Source organism: Bufo bufo, chromosome 11, assembly GCF_905171765.1.
Source record: "Bufo bufo chromosome 11, aBufBuf1.1, whole genome shotgun sequence".
Lineage (NCBI taxonomy): Eukaryota > Metazoa > Chordata > Amphibia > Anura > Bufonidae > Bufo > Bufo bufo.
This window is the reverse complement of record NC_053399.1, coordinates 69870560-69892907: the sequence shown is the minus strand read 5'-3', so window position 1 is coordinate 69892907 and position 22348 is coordinate 69870560.

Sequence of the window (22348 nt, the reverse complement as noted above, 5' to 3'; positions counted from 1 at the left end):
AGAGGCCTGGACATAGCAGTCCACCATCCCCACGACCCCCAAGCCTATGCAGGAGAAAAGAGGGGGTTGGCCCACGCATGCACCACCCCTGACTCACCTGGCGGCCATGACAGCCACAACCCCACAGTATCGTAAGTTAGCCAACCGCCTGTGGACCTGGATAAACAAGGACAGACATGTGAGTGAGCGCACGCCGGCTGGGTGGCCATTCACTCATGCCACCGCTCCCTAGGTAACCACCGGATTATTGCGACTGCGCCCGAACCAACCCCCTGCCTCACCGTATGGGCTTACGGGCGGCCCGGCAACGTGCGCAAAGTGAAGTGGCCAGCCCTCCTCTTTGAAGCCCTCTTTATACTTGCTTCTTAAACATATTCCAAATATATTAACACTTTTTTTTTTTTTTTCTTATTTTTCCCCTGCCTTAGTATCTAGCCACTGTGCCTAAGCAAGGGAGCCCTGCGCCTGGACTGCAGTACCAGTATGGGCCTGTAGATGTCGCCAAACTAAATATCTGTTCTGCTTCTCTCCTCTGGTGTAATGATTCTAGTAGCTCCTGCTAGGGGAATTTCCCACACAGGCCGTGTGTGAGGATGGCTGTGATTGGTCAAAACTCTTGCTGTGTGTGAGGCTGACTGTGATTGGTCAAGACTCCTGCCCAGCAACAACAGTTTAAAGAGGACCTTTCACCTGGAAAAACATTGTGAACGAAGTATGCTGACACGGAGAGCGGTGCCCGGGGATCTTACTGCACTTACTATTATCCCTGGGCGCCTCTCCGTTCTCCCGTTATGCCCTCCGGTATCTTCTCTCAGTAAGTTAAAGTAGGCGGTGTCTGCCCTTGTCCTGTGGGCGTCTCCTTCTCCTAGGCTGTAGCGCTGGCCAATCGAGAAAAAAAACTCCCAGGCTGTGAGCTGTGTGCTGCGATTGGCCAGCGCTGCAGCCTAGGAGAAGGAGACGCCCACAGGACAAGGGCAGACACCGCCTACTATAACTTACTGAGAGAAGATACCGGAGGGCATAACGGGAGAACGGAGCGGCGCCCAGGGATAATAGTAAGTGCAGTGAGATCCCCGGGCGCCGCTCTCCATGTCAGCATACTTCGTTCACAATGTTTTTCCAGGTGAAAGGTCCTCTTTAACTGTATGGCTTCTGTTTCTGCTGTGTCATTGAGCTTACCTTACATAATATAATGAATCTTAAAGGCATATTATCTGTTCTGCTTCTGTGAACACAATATATAACAGTCTTATGACATCCAAACATGAAGTCACTGTAAATAACTCTGCTTTTGTCTTTAACTAATAAAAGCTATATTAGCAACCTATGATAGGTCTTAGCTGGCCAGCTACACCCTTCTATCAGTATTTTGTGGAAACAGGTATAAAGAACTCCTTAATGAGTATTTGCTGGAAGCCGGTATAACAAACCCTTTAATCGATATTTGGTGGAAGCTGGTATATCGCAGGCCTCAATCAATATTTGGTGGAAGCCAGTATATCAATCCCCTCTATCAGTATTTTGTGGAAACAGGTATATAGAACCCCTTAATGAGTATTTGCTGGAAGCCGCTATATCAAACCCCTTAATCAATATTTGGTGGAAGCCAGTGTATCGCAGTCCTCAATCAATATTTTGTGGAAGCCGGTGTATCACACCCCTCAATCAGTATTTTGTGGAAGCAGGTATATCAAACCCCTTAATCAGTATTTTGTGGAAGCAGGTATATCGCACCCCTTAATCAGTTTTTTGGGGGGCAACAGGTATATCACACCAGTTGCAATTAGTTATTCCAATAGCGTTTGTCCCTCTATCTAGCTGCGGTATCTCAGCAGAACCGCACACAACTGCTGCACAATACAAATGCACTATAATATACTTTCTATGTTAGAAGGTATATCATAGGTATATCACACCCTTCAATCAGTTTTTTTGGGGGGCAACAGGTATATCACACCAGTTGCAATTAGTTGTTCCAATAGTGTTTGTCCCTCTATCTAGCTGCGGTATCTCAGCAGAACTGCACATAACTGCTGCACAATACAAATGCACTATAATATACTTTCTATATATCAAGGGGAGAAAAACAGAACTGGATTGCACAATGCTATGCTTTGATCTAATTAAACTTGCTTCTCGGCACCATATTAACCGCTTGCCGCCACTGTAAGGTGTCCGGGCGGCAGCGCTCTCAGGTCTCAGCGACGCCTATTGGCGCATCTCGTGAGACCTAAGATTTCCTGTGAACGCGCTCACAGGAGCGCGCGTTCACAGGATCGCACAGTAAACAAGTTGAACTACAGCCTGCCAGCGCTGATCATTCGCTGGCAGGCTGTAGATGTTTAAAAAATCGCATCAGAAAGGTATATTAGACGCTGTCTTGTTAACAGCGTCTGATATACCTACTACCTGCTCCTCTGGTGGTCCCTTTTGCTTGGATCCACCACCAGAGGACACAGGCAGCTCTGTAAGTAGCACCAACCACCACACTACACCCCCCCTGTCACTTATTAACCCCTTATTAACCCCTGATCACCCCATATCGACTCCATGATCACCCCCCTGTCATTGATCACCCCCCTGTAAGGCTCCATTCAGACATCCGTATGTGTTTTGCGGATCCACGGATCCGCGGATCCGCAATACACGGACACCGGCAATGTGCTTTCCGCACATTGCCAGAACTATATAGAAAATGCCTTTTCTTGTCCGCAATTGCGGACAAGAATAGGACATGTTTTATATTTTTGCGGAACGGAAGTGCGGACCCGGAAGTGCAGACCCGCAAATTCCGGATCCGAGCGGGACAAAGTCTGTCCCCATAGAAATGAATTGGTCCGCAATTCCGTTCCGCAAAATGCGGTACAGAATTGCGGACGTGTGAATGGGGCCTAAGGGTCCCTTATCACCGCCAGTTAGTTAGCTACTTGTTAGGTAGTTAGTGCCCAGCCCACCGCAGTCACTGATTAGTTGCTGATTAGCGTCATCACTGTCGCTAATCAGCACTAGTACTATATAGTATCTGTAAGTGATCAAGACTGATCGCAATCAGATCTATATCAGTACATTAGGGTCACCTTAGGCTCTACAAAAAACGCAGTGTTCGCCCAATCAGGCCTGATCTTGTGCGCACACTTGCGTTCAGTCCGCCCCACCGCAGTGACAGAATTTTTTTTTTTCTGATCACTGCAAAATCACCGTAAAATCGCTGTGGTGCTATAAAGATCACTTTGAGCTTTTTGGATCTTTATTAGCGATCGCAGCTTTACTTCGCAAGCACTCCTATGTCCTTTCCTCTCTTTTTTTTTTTTTTTGCACATTTTTTGGCAGAGATTTCTCCATCCACATTGATCGATGCGAATGAAGAAATCTTTGACGTTCATTTTTTCTTTCAGCCCAGAGGCTGAACGAAAAAAAAAAATCTCATTACCCGTATGCTCAATATAAGGCCTCATGCACACGACCGTGCCGTTTTTTGCGGTCCGCAAACCGCGGATCCGCAAAAAACGGAAGGCGCCCGTGTTGCCTTCTGCAATTTGCGGAAGGGAACGGCCGCCGGCAATATAAATGCCTATTCTTGTCCGCAAAGCGGGGCCGCGGAACGGAGCCACGGATGCGGACAGCACACGGATTGCTGTCCGCATCTTTTGCGGCCCCATTGAAATGAATGGGTCCGCATCTGAGCCGCCAAAACGCGGGGCCCTAAAGCGTGGGAAGAAGTCTGGAATCCAAATGCCTAAAAATGCCCTCCTAAAAGGTACTCGTTGGACTTTCAGCCCCTTTGCGCATCTTGGCTGCAAAAAAGTGTCACTCATGTGGTATCGCCGTACTCAGGAGAAGTAGGGCAATGTGTTTTGGGGTGTATTTTAACATATACCGATGCTGGGTGAAAGAAATATCTCTGTAAATTGACAACTTTGTATAAATTTTTTTTTAAAGTTGTCATTTACAGAGATATTTCTCACACACAGTATGGGTATATGTAAAAATACACTCCAAAACACATTACCCTACTTCTTATGAGTACGACGATACTACATGTGTGACACTTTTTTGCAGCCTAGGTGCGCAAAGGGGCCCAAATTCCAATGAGTACTTTTAGGATTTCACAGGGCATTTTTACCCATTTGGATTCCAAACTACTTCTCACGCTTTAGGGCCCCTAAAATGCCAGGGCAGTATGAATACCCCACAAGTGACCCCAGTTTAGAAAGAAGACACCCCAAGGTATTCCGTGAGGGGTATGGTGAGTTCATGTAAAATTATATTTTTTGTCACAAGTTAGTGGAATATGAGACTTTGTAAGAAAAAAAGAAAAATAAATCAATTTCCGCTAACTTGTGCCAAAAAAAAAAAAATTATTCTATGAACTCGCCATGCCCCTCACGGAATACCTTGGGGTGTCTTCTTTCCAAAATGGGGTCACTTGTCAGGTATTTATACTGCCCTGGCATTTTAGGGGCCCTAAAGCGTGAGAAGTAGTTTGGAATCCAAATGCGTAAATTGGAATTTGGGCCCCTTTGCGCACCTAGGCTGCAAAAAAGTGTCACACATGTGGTATCGACCGTATTTAGAAGAAGTAGGGCAATGTGTTTTGGGGTGTATTTTTACATATACCCATACTGTGTGTGAGAAATATCTCTGTAAATGACAACTTTAAAAAAAGATTTATACAAAATTGTTAATTTACAGAGATATTGCTCTCACCCAGCATGGGTATATGTAAAAATACACCCCAAAACACATTGCCCTACTTCTTCTGAGTACGGCGATACCACATGTGTGACACTTTTTTGCAGCCTAGGTGCGTAAAGGGGCCGAAAGTCCAACGAGTACCTTTAGGCTTTACAGGGTTGCTCACAATTTAGCCCTGCCCAAAATGCCAGAACAGTAAACACACCCCACAAATGACCTCATTTCGGAAAGTAGACACCCCAAGGTATTCACTGAGGGGCATAGTGTGTCAGTGGGAGATTTATTATTTTTTTGCCAGAAGTTAGCAGAAATGGAAACTTTATATATATTTTTTTTCCTCAGAAAGTGTCATTTTCCGCTAACTTGTGATTTTTTTTTTAATCATACATAAACTCACCATGCCCCTCCGCGAATACTTTGGGGTGTCTTCTTTCTAAAATGGGGTCATTTGGGGGGTATTTATACTATCCTGGCATTCTAGCACCTCAAGAAACATGACAGGTGCTCTTCAAAATGCGGAAATTCAAATTTTTGTACCATAGTTTGTACCATAGTTTGTAAACGCTATAACTTTTGCACAAACCAATAAATACACCCTTATTCGATTTTTTTTTATCAAAGACATGTAGCACAATAAATTCTGACACAAACTTGTATAGAAATGTAATTATATTTGAACAATTTTACCAGAAAAAGTTAAAAATACACTTTTTTTGAGAAAATTGCGGTCTATTTTGATTAATATCAGAAAAACAAAAAATCTCAGCAGCAATCAAATACCACCAAAAGAAAGCTGCATTTGTGAGAAGAAAAGGAGGTAAAATTCATTTGGATGCCAAATTGCATGACCGAGCAATAAACTGTTAAAGTTGTGAAGTGCCGATTTGTAAAAAATGGCCTGGTCACTAGGGGGGTATAAACATGTGGTCCTTAAGTGGTTAAAGTGTACAGCCCCCCATACTACATGCTATACAAGAGGCATTAGTGTACGTTTTGATCAAAAGGCTTAAGCCCACTCACCACGCCAAGGTCGCCTCTTAGAGTGGGACCTACTCTGACAAAAAGGCGCAGCACAATGTGGTGACAAAGCGGCACTGCCCTAGTAGGCGGCAGAACCCAGGAGTCAAACAGCAGAAGTCAAACTTTCTATGTTCGAAGGTATATTATAGGTACATCACACATCATTATAATTTTGTTGGGGGGTAACGGCATGGGCGTCCGCAGAAATTTTTCCAGGGGGGGCATAATTTTATTGACATCCATGCTCTGCTTGTTTATGAGAATGTAATGAAGGGGAGGGGCATATTCATTATCAAAAAGTATAATAACGCATGAGCTGTGCAGTGGCGGATCCAGAGCCTGGTCTCGGGAGGGGCACTTCCAGATTATTTTCTTTCCGCCGCCACAAGACTACACAGTGTAGCGGTATACTGTATATTGTGTGGCACAGTGTAGAGGTATACTGTATATTGTGTGGCACAGTGTAGGCTATATGTGTATAACATAAACATATTTCACATGAAAACTTACAATTACTTGGCTTGGCCCTTGGAGATCTCGGACACCACTTCAACACTTTGGCCGGGGGCTCGGTGGAGCTGATGTTGTGTTTTATCGTAATGAGAAAGATTTCATAATAAGGATTTGGAGAAGGGCCAGAGGGATAGAAGAGCAGGGAGAGGCTGGTGCTGCTACTAGGGGGTCATACCATGGGGGAGTAATAAAGCCCCCCAGTAGAAATAATTATCCTTATAATGTGACAGTGCAAAAAATACCCCCTTGTAATGCCCCCAGTTGAGCTAATGTCCCCATAGTGCCATAGTGCCCCCATAATGTGCCAGTATAAAATACCCCTATATAGTGCCCCCAGTAAATGCCTCCATAGTGCTCCTCTCCCCCCTTCCTCCTAGTGCCCCCCATAATGAACCAGTATAAAATGCCCCAGTAGATGCTCTCATGTCCCCCATAATTTGCAAGTATAAAATACCCCTTCTCAGTGCCCCCGTAGATGACCCCATAGTACTCCTCTCCCCCCTTCCCCAAAGTACCCACCATAATGTGTCCCAGTATAAAATGCTACTGTACAGAGCCCCCCATATAAAACACCCCTTCTTTGTGGCCTCAGTAGATGCCCCTATAGTGCCCCCAATAATGTGCCAGTAATAACAGCCCCCCCATCATGTGCCAGTAATAACAGCCCCCTCATCATGTGCCAGTAATAACAGCCCCCCCATCATGTGCCAGTAATGACAGCCCCCATTATGTGCCAGTAATGACAGCCCACAATTATGTGCCAGTAATGACAGCCCCCATTATGTGCCAGTAATGACAGCCCCCATTATGTGCCAGTAGCCAGAGACCCCATTATGTGCCAGTAGCCAGAGACCCCCATTATGTGCCAGTAGCCACCAGTATTGTACACAAAAAAAAGAAACACTTATACTTACCTCCTTGGCAGCAATGTGATGCAGGCCTCTTCCGGCCTGTGTCCCGCGCTGTACGGCTCAGGCGGCGCAATAGGCGGCGCAATGACGTCATTGCGCCGCCTGCGCCGGCCTCTGATAGGCTGCCGGCCTAGTGCCTGCAGCCTATCAGAGGAAGGGAAAGGGACACGCCTCTCCCTCACCTGCCTCAGCACAGTCATCTGTATCGCTGTCCTGAGGATAGCGATACAGATGACTATGGAGATGAACGCTTCCACAATGGAAGCGTGCATCTCCCTGTGCCCCTCAGCCGCCGCCCCCACTTCTGCTGGCCCCAGGAAGGGGGGCACTTGCCCCCCCTTGCCCCTCCCTGCGGACGCCCATGGGTAACGGGTATATCACACCAGTTGCAATTAGTTATTCCAATAGCGTTTGTCCCTCTATCTAGCTGCGGTATCTCAGCAGAACCGCACACAACTGCTGCACAATACAAATACACTATAATATACTCTATATGTTAGAAGGTATATTAAAGGTATATCACACCCCTCAATCAGTTTTTTTTTTGGGGGGGGGGGGTAACAGGTATATCACACCAGCTCCAATTAGTTATTCCAATAGCGTTTGTCTTTCTATCTAGCTGCGGTATCTCAGCAGAACCGCACACAACTGCTGCACAATACAAATGCACTATAATATACTTTCTGTGTTAGAAAGTATATTATGAGTATATCGCACCCCTCAGTATGTCACACCTTTTGATAGCACACCTATGCCAGTCCTTAAAAGGACTTTTGTGGCCCTATTAGCTAGCGTTTGGAGTGCCTAACAGTCTGTCCCTGCTCCACACAGCAACCTCTCCCTACACTGGCAAAAAACAGAATGTTAAATGGCTGCCAGATCGGGTTTATTTATAGGGTAGGGGGGGTGTCCATGTTCTGAAACATCTCAGTTAGCTGTCCTGTCCCACCTGATGGATGTGTCATGGGTCAAAGTTCGGCACAAAGCAAAAGAATATGGCGCCGGCAGACATTGCCATATGTTCGCATGTTCGGCGAAACCGCGAACGAACAAAGTTCGTGCGAAACGACCGCCGGGCAAACCATAAGGCCATTTGTAGTGCCAACCAGCCTTGGAGGAGTGGAGTGGTGGATGGGAGCGGATGTGGCTCTGGCTGTAACAGTCAATCACAGTGGCAATCCTCCTTGCTCCCTAGGGCCAGGGCAGTGAAAGAAGGGCACACCCTATCTTTTCTCTGGGCTGGGGCTCCCGATGGTAGTTGGGGCACTCTTGATGTTGTAGGTTTGGTGCGGGTGTAAGATAAAAGGTGCAGGGTGTAGTGGCCAGCATATGGTGCAGGAGTCGGTAATAAGGTATAAAACAAACTTCTCCGTTTACTAAAGTGCAAAATAGAAGTTGTAGTACATCTACAAAACACAGTTCCAACAATTCATGGTGCAAATCTCCCCAGATATAAATGTATGGATTTGAGAAGGGAAGGGAATGTAGTACTCTTTCCTCTCTATCTTCCTAAAGTTTCTTTCTGCAGAATCTATGGCTAGCAATATTACTTTTGCAATCATGGCTGTAATTTTGCAATGATTTACAGGGCTTAAGATATTACTGGCCAGGTCATGTCCAGGTGTAAAGGGTGTCTGAACAATGTCCCTCTCACAACAGTAACATCTATCAGCTCTCTCCCTCTCTCTCTCTTTCTCTGAAGTACTGTAGCCATGTATTTCACTCGTTAGATAATCCTCAGAGAAGGTGATTCTCTGGGTCTTTGGTCCAGTCCTGTGAGGAGTGGAGCACATGGAACTTCCACTCTCTTGCTCTGCTAACACTAGACAGAGCTAGGGGTGGATACAGGATCCCCACTCAACTTCCTGCAGGGGCTGCGTTAGAGTTTGTTAACTCCATCACTTCCATATATTGGAAACATACCTGGCATAAAATGACATAATATTAAGTAACAAAACAATTTTGTACCCTGGTCTGGGGTACAGCATTTGCAAGTTGCAATTTGTCCATAGATATGCCATTGCAGTGGACATAATAATACAGAGGATAAATGCGAGAGCTTCAAATCCACATTGAGTAATTGCACTAAAAAAATTATCCCTTTAGGTAACAAGTATAAACGGCTAAAATTAAACCCCCCATGGATTAAAGCTCTGTAAAAAGAGCAATAAAAGGCAAAAAGAGGGCATTTAAAAAATACAAATCTGAGTGGTCAGCTGTAGCGCTTGAAGATTACAAAGGGCTTAATAAAATTTGTAAAAAGGAGATAAAATTTGCAAAGATACAAAATGAACAGCAGGTAGCAAAAGAAAGCAAAACAAATCCCAAAAAGTTTTTTAAATATATAAATGCTAAAAAAAAACTAGGTCTGAGCAGGTAGGTTCCCTAAATACTGTGTTTTTCGCTTTATAAGACGCGCTTTTTTCCCCCCAAAAGTGGGGGGGAAATGGCCGTGCGTCTTATAAAGCGAATACTTCGCTGGCCGCTATGCTGCACAGAGCAGCCAGTGAAGTATCAGTGACAGTGTGGAGGGAGGAGGCGGGGCCCGGTGCAGTGACTCTACTCTAATACACCGGGCCCCGCAACTGTTAAACATTCAATCTGATCTATATCTAATAAAATATGCTCTGTACGGCTCTTACTGTAGTACCGTAAGTATAGCGCAGACCGGCATCTCCCTCGGTCATGTGCTGCTTGCGCACCTCCTTCCTCATGCGCCGTCTGCTCCAGCTCCCTCTGTCATGCGCCGCCTGCCCCAGCTCCCTCTGTCATACGCCGCCTGCCTGTTCATTCATAAAGTGAGATAAGCAGGCAGGCGGCGCATGAGGAGGGAGCTGGGGCAGGCGGCGCATGACAGAGGGAGTTGGAGCAGACGGCGCATGAGGAGGGAGCTGGAGCAGACGGCGCATGAGGAAGGAGGTGCGGGCCCCGCCATGAGTGTCTCTGCCTCCTCCCTCCACACTGATGCATCTGATGGGGGATCTGTAGATGACACTTATGGGGATCTGTGGATGACATAAGTGTCATCCACAGAGCCCCATAAGTGTCATCCACAGATCCCCCATCAGTGTCATGCACAGATCCCCCCTCAGTGTCATGCACAGATCCCCCCATCAGTGTCATGCACAGATCCCCATCAGTGTCATCCACAGATCCCCCATCAGTGTCATCCACAGATCCCCCATAACAATGCGTTTAGGTAACAAGTATAAACGGCTAAAATTAAACCCCCCATGGATTAAAGCTCTGTAAAAAGAGCAATAAAAGGCAAAAAGAGGGCATTTAAAAAATACAAATCTGAGTGGTCAGCTGTAGCGCTTGAAGATTACAAAGGGCTTAATAAAATTTGTAAAAAGGAGATAAAATTTGCAAAGATACAAAATGAACAGCAGGTAGCAAAAGAAAGCAAAACAAATCCCAAAAAGTTTTTTAAATATATAAATGCTAAAAAAAAACTAGGTCTGAGCAGGTAGGTTCCCTAAATACTGTGTTTTTCGCTTTATAAGACGCGCTTTTTTCCCCCCAAAAGTGGGGGGGAAATGGCCGTGCGTCTTATAAAGCGAATACTTCGCTGGCCGCTATGCTGCACAGAGCAGCCAGTGAAGTATCAGTGACAGTGTGGAGGGAGGAGGCGGGGCCCGGTGCAGTGACTCTACTCTAATACACCGGGCCCCCGCAACATTCAATCTGATCTATAGGAGGCGGCGCATGAGGCGGCGCATGAGGAGGGAGCTGGGGCAGGCGGCGCATGACAGAGGGAGTTGGAGCAGACGGCGCATGAGGAGGGAGCTGGAGCAGACGGCGCATGAGGAAGGAGGTGCGGGCCCCGCCATGAGTGTCTCTGCCTCCTCCCTCCACACTGATGCATCTGATGGGGGATCTGTAGATGACACTTATGGGGATCTGTGGATGACATAAGTGTCATCCACAGAGCCCCATAAGTGTCATCCACAGATCCCCCATCAGTGTCATGCACAGATCCCCCCTCAGTGTCATGCACAGATCCCCCCATCAGTGTCATGCACAGATCCCCATCAGTGTCATCCACAGATCCCCCATCAGTGTCATCCACAGATCCCCCATAACAATGCGTCATCCACAGATCTTCCATAACAGTGCGTCATCCACAGATCCCCCCATAACAGTGCGTCATCCACAGATCCCCCCATAACAGTGCGTCATCCACAGATCCCCCATAACAGTGCATCATCCACAGATCCCCCATAACTGTACATCATCCACAGACCACCATTAGTTCAAAAGCTACCAAAAGCACACCTTTTGGTTCAAAATATTTTTTCTTATTTTCCTCCTCAAAAACCTAGGTGCGTCTTATCATCAGGTGCGTCTTATAAAGCGAAAAATACGGTAATGGTAAAAGGGGGGGTAGTCACTGAAGATAAGGAAAAGGCAGAGTTCCTAAATAGGTTTTTTAGCTCTGTATATACAAAAGAAGAGAAAGGAGCTGATATCTGTGGCGCCGGGGTTGTTAGTACATCCAGTGATATACTCAATTGGCTAACTGTAGATATGGTCCAAGAGAAGTTAAATAGGGTAAATGTGAACAAAACTCCAGGTTCAGATGGATTACACCCAAGAGTGCTTAAAGAGCTCTATTCAGTCATTGCTGTGCCCCTGTTTATAATTTTTAACGATTCACTAGGGACTGGTACAGTGCCAAGTGATTGGCGCAAGGCAAACGTGGTGCCCATATTCAAAAAAGGATCAAGGTCCTCCACAGGTAATTATAGACCAGTTAGTTTAACTTCTGTTGTGGGAAAAATGTTTGAAGGAATCTTAAAGGGCTTCTGTCACCCCACAAAAGTCTTTTTTTTTTTTTTGGATAGTTACATTCCTTATAGCGCGATATAGGAGAATATAATCTTATCACTTACTTTCATGCGGCCGTTTCTTTAGAAAACGAAGTTTTATAATATGTAAATCCGGTCTCTACCAGCAAGTAGGGCGTCTACTTGCTGGTAGCCGCAGCAGAAAACCGCCCCCTCGCCGTGTTGATTGACAGGGCCAGCCGTGATCTCCTCCTCCGGCCGGCCCTGTCAGTATTTCAAAAATCGCGCGCCTCTGTTCATTCGGCGCAGGCGCTCTGAGATGAGGAGGCTCGTCTCCTCAGAACTCCCTCAGTGCGCCTGCGCCGATGACATCACCGAAAGAGAAGACGTCATCGGCGCAGGCGCACTGAGGGATTTCTGAGGAGACGAGCCTCCTCATCTCAGAGCGCCTGCGCCGAATGAACAGAGGCGCGCGATTTTTGAAATACTGACAGGGCCGGCCGGAGGAGGAGATCACGGCTGGCCCTGTCAATCAACACGGCGAGGGGGCGGTTTTCTGCTGCGGCTACCAGCAAGTAGACGCCCTACTTGCTGGTAGAGACCGGATTTACATATTATAAAACTTCGTTTTCTAAAGAAACGGCCGCATGAAAGTAAGTGATAAGATTATATTCTCCTATATCGCGCTATAAGGAATGTAACTATCCAAAAAAAAAATTATTACTTTTGTGGGGTGACAGAAGCCCTTTAACCACCTCAGCCCCCAGTGCTTAAACACCCTGAAAGACCAGGCCACTTTTTACACTTCTGACCTACACTACTTTCACCGTTTATTGCTCGGTCATGCAACTTACCACCCAAATGAATTTTACCTCCTTTTCTTCTCACTAATAGAGCTTTCATTTGGTGGTATTTCATTGCTGCTGACATTATTACTTTTTTTGTTATTAATCGAAATTTAACGATTTTTTTGCAAAAAAATGACATTTTTCACTTTCAGTTGTAAAATTTTGCAAAAAAAACGACATCCATATATAAATTTTGCTCTAAATTTATTGTTCTACATGTCTTTGATAAAAAAAAAATGTTTGGGTAAAAAAAAATGGTTTGGGTAAAAGTTATAGCGTTTACAAACTATGGTACAAAAATGTGACTTTCCGCTTTTTGAAGCAGCTCTGACTTTCTGAGCACCTGTCATGTTTCCTGAGGTTCTACAATGGCCAGACAGTACAAACACCCCACAAATGACCCCATTTCGGAAAGTACACACCCTAAGGTATTCGCTGATGGGCATAGTGAGTTCATAGAACTTTTTATTTTTTGTCACAAGTTAGTGGAAAATGATGATTTTTTATTTTTTTTTCCTTTTCTTACAAAGTCTCATATTCCACTAACTTGTGACAAAAAATAAAAACTTCTATGAACTCACTATGCCCATCACGAAATACCTTGGGGTCTCTTCTTTCCAAAATGGGGTCACTTGTGGGGTGGTTATACTGCCCTGGCATTCTAGGGGCCCAAATGTGTGGTAAGGAGTTTGAAATCAAATTCTGTAAAAAATGACCTGTGAAATCCGAAAGGTGCTCTTTGGAATATGGGCCCCTTTGCCCACCTAGGCTGCAAAAAAGTGTCACACATCTGGTATCTCCGTACTCAGGAGAAGGTGAGGAATGTGTTTTGGGGTGTCATTTTATATATACCCATGCTGGGTGAGAGAAATATCTTGGTCAAATGCCAACTTTGTATAAAAAAAATTGGAAAAGTTGTCTTTTGCCAAGATATTTCTCTCACCCAGCATGGGTATATGTAAAATGACACCCCAAAACACATTCCCCAACTTCTCCTGAGTACGGAGATACCAGATGTGTGACACTTTTTTGAAGCCTAGGTGGGCAAAGGGGCCCATATTCCAAAGAGCACCTTTCGGATTTCACAGGTCATTTTTTACAGAATTTGATTTCAAACTCCTTACCACACATTTGGGCCCCTAGAATGCCAGGGCAGTATAACTACCCCACAAGTGACCCCATTTTAGAAAGAAGACACCCCAAGGTATTTCGTGAGGGGCATGGCAAGTTCCTAGAATTTTTTATTTTTTGTCACAAGTTAGTGGAAAATGATGATTTTTTTTTAATTTATTTTTTTCATACAAAGTCTCATATTCCACTAACTTGTGACAAAAAATAAAAACTTCCATGAACTCACTATGCCCATCAGCGAATACCTTGGGGTCTCTTCTTTCCAAAATGGGGTCACTTGTGGGGTAGTTATACTGCCCTGGCATTCTAGGGGCCCAAATGTGTGGTAAGGAGTTTGAAATCAAATTCTGTAAAAAATGACCTGTGAAATCCGAAAGGTGCTCTTTGGAATATGGGCCCCTTTGCCCACCTAGGCTGCAAAAAAGTGTCACACATCTGGTATCTCCGTACTCAGGAGAAGTTGAGGAATGTGTTTTGGGGTGTCTTTTTACATATACCCATGCTGGGTGAGATAAATATCTTGGTCAAATGCCAACTTTGTATAAAAAAATGGGAAAAGTTGTCTTTTGCCAAGATATTTCTCTCACCCAGCATGGGTATATGTAAAATGACACCCCAAAACACATTCCCCACCTTCTCCTGAGTACGGAGATACCAGATGTGTGACACTTTTTTGCAGCCTAGGTGGGCAAAGGGGCCCATATTCCAAAGAGCACCTTTCGGATTTCACAGGTCATTTTTTACAGAATTTGATTTCAAACTCCTTACCACACATTTGGGCCCCTAGAATGCCAGGGCAGTATAACTACCCCACAAGTGACCTCATTTTGGAAAGAAGAGACCCCAAGGTATTCGCTGATGGGCATAGTGAGTTTATGGAAGTTTTTATTTTTTGTCACAAGTTAGTGGAATATGAGACTTTGTATGAAAAAAAAAAATCTGCATTTTCCACTAACTTGTGACAAAAAATAAAAAATTCTAGGAACTCGCCATGCCCCTCACGGAATACCTTGGGGTGTCTTCTTTCCAAAATGGGGTCACTTGTGGGGTAGTTATACTGCCCTGGCATTTTCCAGGGGCCCTAATGTGTGGTAAGTAGGTAAATGACCTGTGAAATCCTAAAGGTGCTCTTTGGAATATGGGCCCCTTTGCCCACCTAGGCTGCAAAAAAGTGTCACACATGTGGTATCGCCGTATTCAGGAGAAGTTGGGGAATGTGTTTTGGGGTGTCATTTTACATATACCCTTGCTGGGTGAGAGAAATATCTTGACAAAAAACAACTTTTCCCATTTTTTTATATAAAGTTGGCATTTGACCAAGATATTTCTCTCACCCAGCATGGGTATATGTAAAATGACACCCCAAAACACATTCCCCAACTTCTCCTGAGTACGGCGATACCAGATGTGTGACACTTTTTTGCAGCCTAGATGCGCAAAGGTGCCCAAATTCCTTTTAGGAGGGCATTTTTAGACATTTGGATACCAGACTTCTTCTCACACTTTGGGGCCCCTAGAATGCCAGGGCAGTATAAATACCCCACATGTGACCCCATTTTGGAAAGAAGACACCCCAAGGTATTCAATGAGGGGCATGGCGAGTTCATCGAAATTTTTTTTTTTTTGGCACAAGTTAGCGGAAATTGATATTTTTAATTTTTTTCTCACAAAGTCTCCCGTTCCGCTAACTTGGGACAAAAATTTCAATCTTTCATGGACTCAATATGCCCCTCACGGAATACCTGGGGGTGTCTTCTTTCCGAAATGGGGTCACATGTGGGGTATTTATACTGCCCTGGCATTCTAGGGGCCCTAAAGCGTGAGAAGAAGTCTGGAATATAAATGTCTAAAAAATTTTACGCATTTGGATTCCGTGAGGGGCATGGTGAGTTCATGTGAGATTTTATTTTTTGACACAAGTTAGTGGAATATGAGACTTTGTAAGAAAAAAAAAAAATAATTCCGCTAACTTGGGCCAAAAAAATGTCTGAATGGAGCCTTACAGAGGGGTGATAAATGACAGGGGGGGTGATCAATGACAGGGGGGTGATCAATGACAGGGGGGTGATCAATGACAGGGGGGTGATCAGGGAGTCTATATGGGGTGATAACCACAGTCATTGATCACGCCCGTGTAAGGCTTCATTCAGACGTCCGGATGCGTTTTGCGGATCCGATCCATCTATCAGTGGATCCGTAAAAATCATGCGGACATCTGAATGGAGCTCTACAGGGGGGTAATCAATGACAGGGGGGTGATCAGGGAGTCTATATGGGGTGATCACCACAGTCATTGATCATGCCCCTGTAAGGCTTCATTCAGACGTCCGGATGCGTTTTGCGGATCCGATCCATCTATCAGTGGATCCGTAAAAATCATGCGGACGTCTGAATGGAGCTTTACAGGGGGGTAATCAATGACAGGGGGGTGATCAGGGAGTCTATATGGGGTGATCACCACAGTCATTGATCACGCCCCTGTAAGGCTTCATTCAGACGTCCGGATGCGTTTTGCGGATCCGATCCATCTATCAGTGGATCCGTAAAAATCATGCGGACGTCTGAATGGAGCTTTACAGGGGGGTAATCAATGACAGGGGGGTGATCAGGGAGTCTATATGGGGTGATCACCACAGTCATTGATAACGCCCCTGTAAGGCTTCATTCAGACGTCCGGATGCGTTTTGCGGATCCGATCCATCTATCAGTGCATCCGTAAAAATCATGCGGACATCTGAATGGAGCTTTACAGGGGGTTGATCAATGACAGGGGGGTGATCAGGGAGTCTATATGGGGTGATCACCACAGTCATTGATCATGCCCCTGTAAGGCTTCATTCAGACGTCCGGATGCGTTTTGCGGATCCGATCCATCTATCAGTGCATCCGTAAAAATCATGCGGACATCTGAATGGAGCTTTACAGGGGGGTGATCAATGACAGGGGTGTAATCAATGACAGGGGGGTGATCAGGGAGTCTATATGGGGTGATCACCACAGTCATTGATCATGCCCCTGTAAGGCTTCATTCAGACGTCCGGATGCGTTTTGCGGATCCGATCCATCTATCAGTGCATCCGTAAAAATCATGCGGACATCTGAATGGAGCTTTACAGGGGGGTGATCAATGACAGGGGTGTAATCAATGACAGGGGGGTGATCAGGGAGTCTATATGGGGTGATCACCACAGTCATTGATCATGCCCCTGTAAGGCTTCATTCAGACGTCCGGATGCGTTTTGCGGATCCGATCCATCTATCAGTGCATCCGTAAAAATCATGCGGACATCTGAATGGAGCTTTACAGGGGGGTGATCAGGGAGTCTATATGGGGTGATCACCACAGTCATTGATCATGCCCCTGTAAGGCTTCATTCAGACGTCCGGATGCGTTTTGCGGATCCGATCCATCTATCAGTGGATCCGTAAAAATCATGCGGACGTCTGAATGGAGCTTTACAGGGGGGTGATCAATGACAGGGGGGTAATCAATGACAGGGGGGTGATCATGGAGTCTATATGGGGTGATCACCACAGTCATTGATCACGCCCCTGTAAGGCTTCATTCAGACGTCCGGATGCGTTTTGCGGATCCGATCCATCTATCAGTGGATCCGTAAAAATCATGCGGACGTCTGAATGGAGCTTTACAGGGGGGTGATCAATGACAGGGGGGTAATCAATGACAGGGGGGTGATCAGGGAGTCTATATGGGGTGATCAGGGGTGATCAGGGGCTAATAAGGGGTTAATAAGTGACGGGGGGGTGTAGTGTAGTGTAGTGGTGCTTGGTGCTACTTTACTGAGCTACCTGTGTCCTCTGGTGGTCGATCCAAACAAAGGGGACCACCAGAGGACCAGGTAGCAGGTATATTAGACGCTGTTATCAAAACAGCGTCTAATATACCTGTTAGGGGTTAAAAAAAACACATCTCCAGCCTGCCAGCGAACGATCGCCGCTGGCAGGCTGGAGATCAACTCTCTTACCTTCCGTTCCTGTGAGCGCGCGCGCCTGTGTGCGCGCGTTCACAGGAAATCTCGCGTCTCGCGAGAGGACGCGCCGGCGCGTCCAGGAGGAATAAATCAACCACCTCCAGGACGCGTCTGTGCGTACAGCGGTCCGGAGGTGGTTAAGGGACTATATACAGGAGTATGTGACTATAAATAATATTATAAGTGATAACCAGCATGGGTTTACCAAGGACAGAACCTGATTTGTTTTTATGAGGTGAGTAGTAGCCTGGACAGAGGGGCGGCTGTGGATGTAGTGTTTCTGGATGTTGCAAAGGCTTTTGATACTGTCCCTCATAGACGCTTAATAAGTAAAGTACGGTCTATTGGCTTGGAAAGTATAGTTTGTAATTGGATTGAAAACTGTCTGAAGGACCGTGTCCAGAGAGTTGTGGTCAATGATTCCTATTCAGAATGGTCCCAAGTTATAAGTGGTGTACCCCAAGGTTTAGTGCTGGGCCCTTTATTATTAAATTTATTTATTAATGATATTGAGGACGGGATTAATAGCACCATATCTATTTTTGCAGATGACACTAAATTGTGTAGAACTGTACGCTCTATGGAAGATGTCCACAAACTACAAGCTGACTTGAACACTCTGAGTGATTGGGCATCAACTTGGCAAATGAGGTTCAATGTGGACAAATGTAAAGGTATGCATCTTTGTAGTAATAATCTCTGTGCTTCATATGTCCTAGGTGATGTAGCACTGGGAGAGTCACTTCTAGAGAAGGATTTGGGTGGCCATGTGGATGGTAGATTAAATTATAGTATACAATGTCAATCAGCTGCTTCTAAGGCCACCAGGATATTGTCATGCATTAAACAAGGCATGGACTCGCGGGGCAGGGATGTGATACTACCGCTTTACAAAGCGCTGGGGCAGCCTCATCTGGAATATGCAGTCCAGTTCTGGACACCAGTACATAGAAAGGATGCACTGCAGCTGGAAAAAGTACAGAAGAGAGCCACTAAAATGATAAGGGGCATGGGAGGGTCTTAGTCATGAAGAAAGATTAAAATAATTGAATTTATTTAGTCTTGAGAAGAGACGTCTAAGGGGGGACATGATTAATCTGTACAAGTATATAAATGGGCCATACAAAAAATAAGGCGAAAAGCTGTTCCATGTAAAATGTGCTCAAAAGACAAGGGGGTACTGCCTCCGACTGATGAAGAAAAAGTTCAGTCTCCAGAAGCGTCAAAGCTTCTTTACTGTAAGAACTGTGAATCTGTGGAATAGACTTCCTCAGGACGTGGTCACAGCAGGAACAGTGGACAGTTTCAAAAAGGGTGTAGACGAATTCTTAAATGTAAAAAACATAAATGCTTATGAAAAAGTGTAGAAATCTGGTTTCACTGCCTTCTGGGATTCGCGTCCCCAACTTGATGGACGTTTGTCCTTTTTCAACCGTATTAACTATGTAACTATGTAAATATGTTGTGCCCAGCTTGTGCCAGTGTGAAAAGTGCATGTTTTCTTGGTTTTAGAAACACTGTACATATGACACTAGTAATTTGCCTGGACGCATAACAGGGCTCATGAAAAAAGCACCATGCACATTTGAGGCCCAATGTGGTAATTTAGACAGCTTGTGCTGATAATTGCGTAGTGTCTGGGATGAAAAAACAAACAAAAACATTTTAACTCCGGAGAAGTGACCCCATCTTGGAAACTACACCCTTCAAGGCACTTATCCAGGCGTATAGTGAACATTTTGTAGAAATACATGCACAGAGGACAGGGGAAAATGAAAATTGCAATTTCTCCACAGATATGGTATTTCATTGCTCAATATGCTGTGCTCAGTTTGCTCCATCCGAGACTCGCACTCTTTATATTGTTATGCAGGTTCTACTGGCTAACATAAATGTGGACGTAAACTGCTGTTTCTGAATACTGCAGGGCTCAGAAGGGAAAGACCACCTTTTAGCTTTTAGAGTGCAGATTTTGATGGATTGGTTCACAGATGCCACGTGGCTTGTGAAGAGACTCTGAGATACCAGTACAGGGAAACACCCCATTATGAAAACTATACCTCTTAGGATTTCCATCTAAGGCCCCTTTCACACGGGCGAGAATTCCGCACTGAATCCGGACCCATTCACTTCAATGGGGCTGTTCAGATTTTTCACGCAACGCAGGCCCCATAGAAATGAATGGGGATGCCTGAAAATCGCAAGAATCCGCAAGCAAGTGCGGATGCAATGCGATATTCACGCATGGTTGCTAAGGAGACGAGGGATGAGTTACCCGTGACCCCATTTACTTTATTATTTTCCATTATAACATGGTTATAATGGAAAATAAGAGCATTCTTTAATTCAGAATGTTAACTAAAAGGTCCATTGTGGCGTTAAAAAAAAAAAAAAAATGTAACTCACCTCATCCACTTGATCGCACAGCTGGGCTTGTTTTCTTTCTTCTTCTTGCAGGACCTGGCTGGCAAAAGGACCTTCGGTGACGTCACTGCGCTCACCACGTGGTGAGTGCGGTGATGTCACCGAAGGTCCTTTTTCAGCCAGGTCCTGCAAGAAGAAGAAAGAAGACAAGCCCGGCTGCGTGATCATGTGGATGAGGTGAGTAAAAAATTTTTTTTTTTAACGCCACAATGGACCTTTTACCTAACATTGTGAATTAAAGAATGCTCTTATTTTCCATTATAACCATGTTATAATGGAAAATAATAAAATATGAAGAAAACCGATCCCAAACCCGAACTTCAGTGAAGAAGTCTGGGTTCGGTTCTGTATACCACAGTCATTTTTTTAGCACGTGCGTGCAAAACGCATTGCACCCGCGCGATAAAAACTAAACATCGGACTGCAATTGAGTACCTACTCGCACGACTTTCCCTGATCGCAGACGCAACGCATCGAGACCTAATCCAGACACGCTCGTCTGCTCGTTGTACTGGAATTTCAAAAAAAAATTGGGGCACACGATAAACTATGCACAGAGGTGGGAATGGATCAAAAGCACCAATTCCAGCACTGTTTAAATTCTATTTTTTTCAGTGCCCATCGAGTGGTATATATGACAAGTTGGTATTATCATCATCAGTGTTCCCTCTAAGGCTTGGCAGCTGCTGAGCGGGGTCGGCTCAGAACTGGGCACAGCGCCATCAAAGGTGGGCGATAGGAAAACCTAAGATAATTGTCACATCAAAGAGCATACAGTGTAACCCCTGCACCATGCTGTGTAATATACAGCATAATCCTTACACCATGCCGTACAGAATACAGTATAATCCCTGCACCATGCCGTACAATATACACAATAAGTGTCTATTCAGACGTTCGCAGTGTTTTGCGAACCGCAAAACAATGACGCCGCACATCGCCAGCTCTTAATAGATAATTCCTATTCTGCAGCTGCGGAAAAGAATAGGAAATGCTCTATTTTTTTCCGGAGCCGCGGACCGGAGATGCGGATGCTGCCCGCATCTTTTCCGGCCCCATTGAAAATTAATGTGTTGCGGAACGGATCCGGACCCATTCAACGGACGTTTGAATGGACCCTATTCCCACAATGTAGGTGTTTTACTGTATATTGTACGGCATGGTGTATGAACTATACTGTACTGTATATTGAATGGTATTGTGTATGAATTATAATGTATACTGTTCAGCATGGTGCATCGATTATAATGTATATTGTACAGCATGGTGTATGGATTATAATGTATACTGTACAGCAAAAGTATGGAGGTTACACCATGCCAGACAATATAACCTCAATATACAGTATAACCCCTACACAGTGTAAAGGTATACTGTATATTGTGTGTATTGCCAGGGTGGGCTTCCCCAGAATACGGAACAGGCTCTAAACCACCTCCTAGTTTGACACTGCCTCCCTGCTTTACACATCCTCTCTGCTCTACACATCCTCTCTGCTCTACACATCCTCTCTGCTCTACACCACCTCTGTGCACTACACATCCTCTCTGCTCTACACATCCTCTCTGCTCTACACATCCTCTCTGCTCTACACCACCTCTGTGCACTACACATCCTCTCTGCTCTACACATCCTCTCTGCTCTACACCACCTCTGTGCACTACACATCCTCCCTGCTCTACACATCCTCTCTGCTTTAAACCACCTGTATGTTCTACACGTCCTCCTTGCTCTACACATCCTCCCTGCTCTACACATCCTCTCTGCTCTACCCCACCTCTGTGCACTACACATCCTCCCTGCTCTACACATCCTCTCTGCTTTAAACCACCTGTATGTTCTACACGTCCTCCTTGCTTTACACATCCACCCTGCTTTACACATCCTCTTTGCTCTACACCACCTCTGTGCACTACACATCCTCCCTGCTCTACACATCCTCTCTGCTTTCAACCACCTGGATTTTCTACACATCCTCCTTGCTCTACACATACTCCCTGCTCTACACATACTCCCTGCTCTAC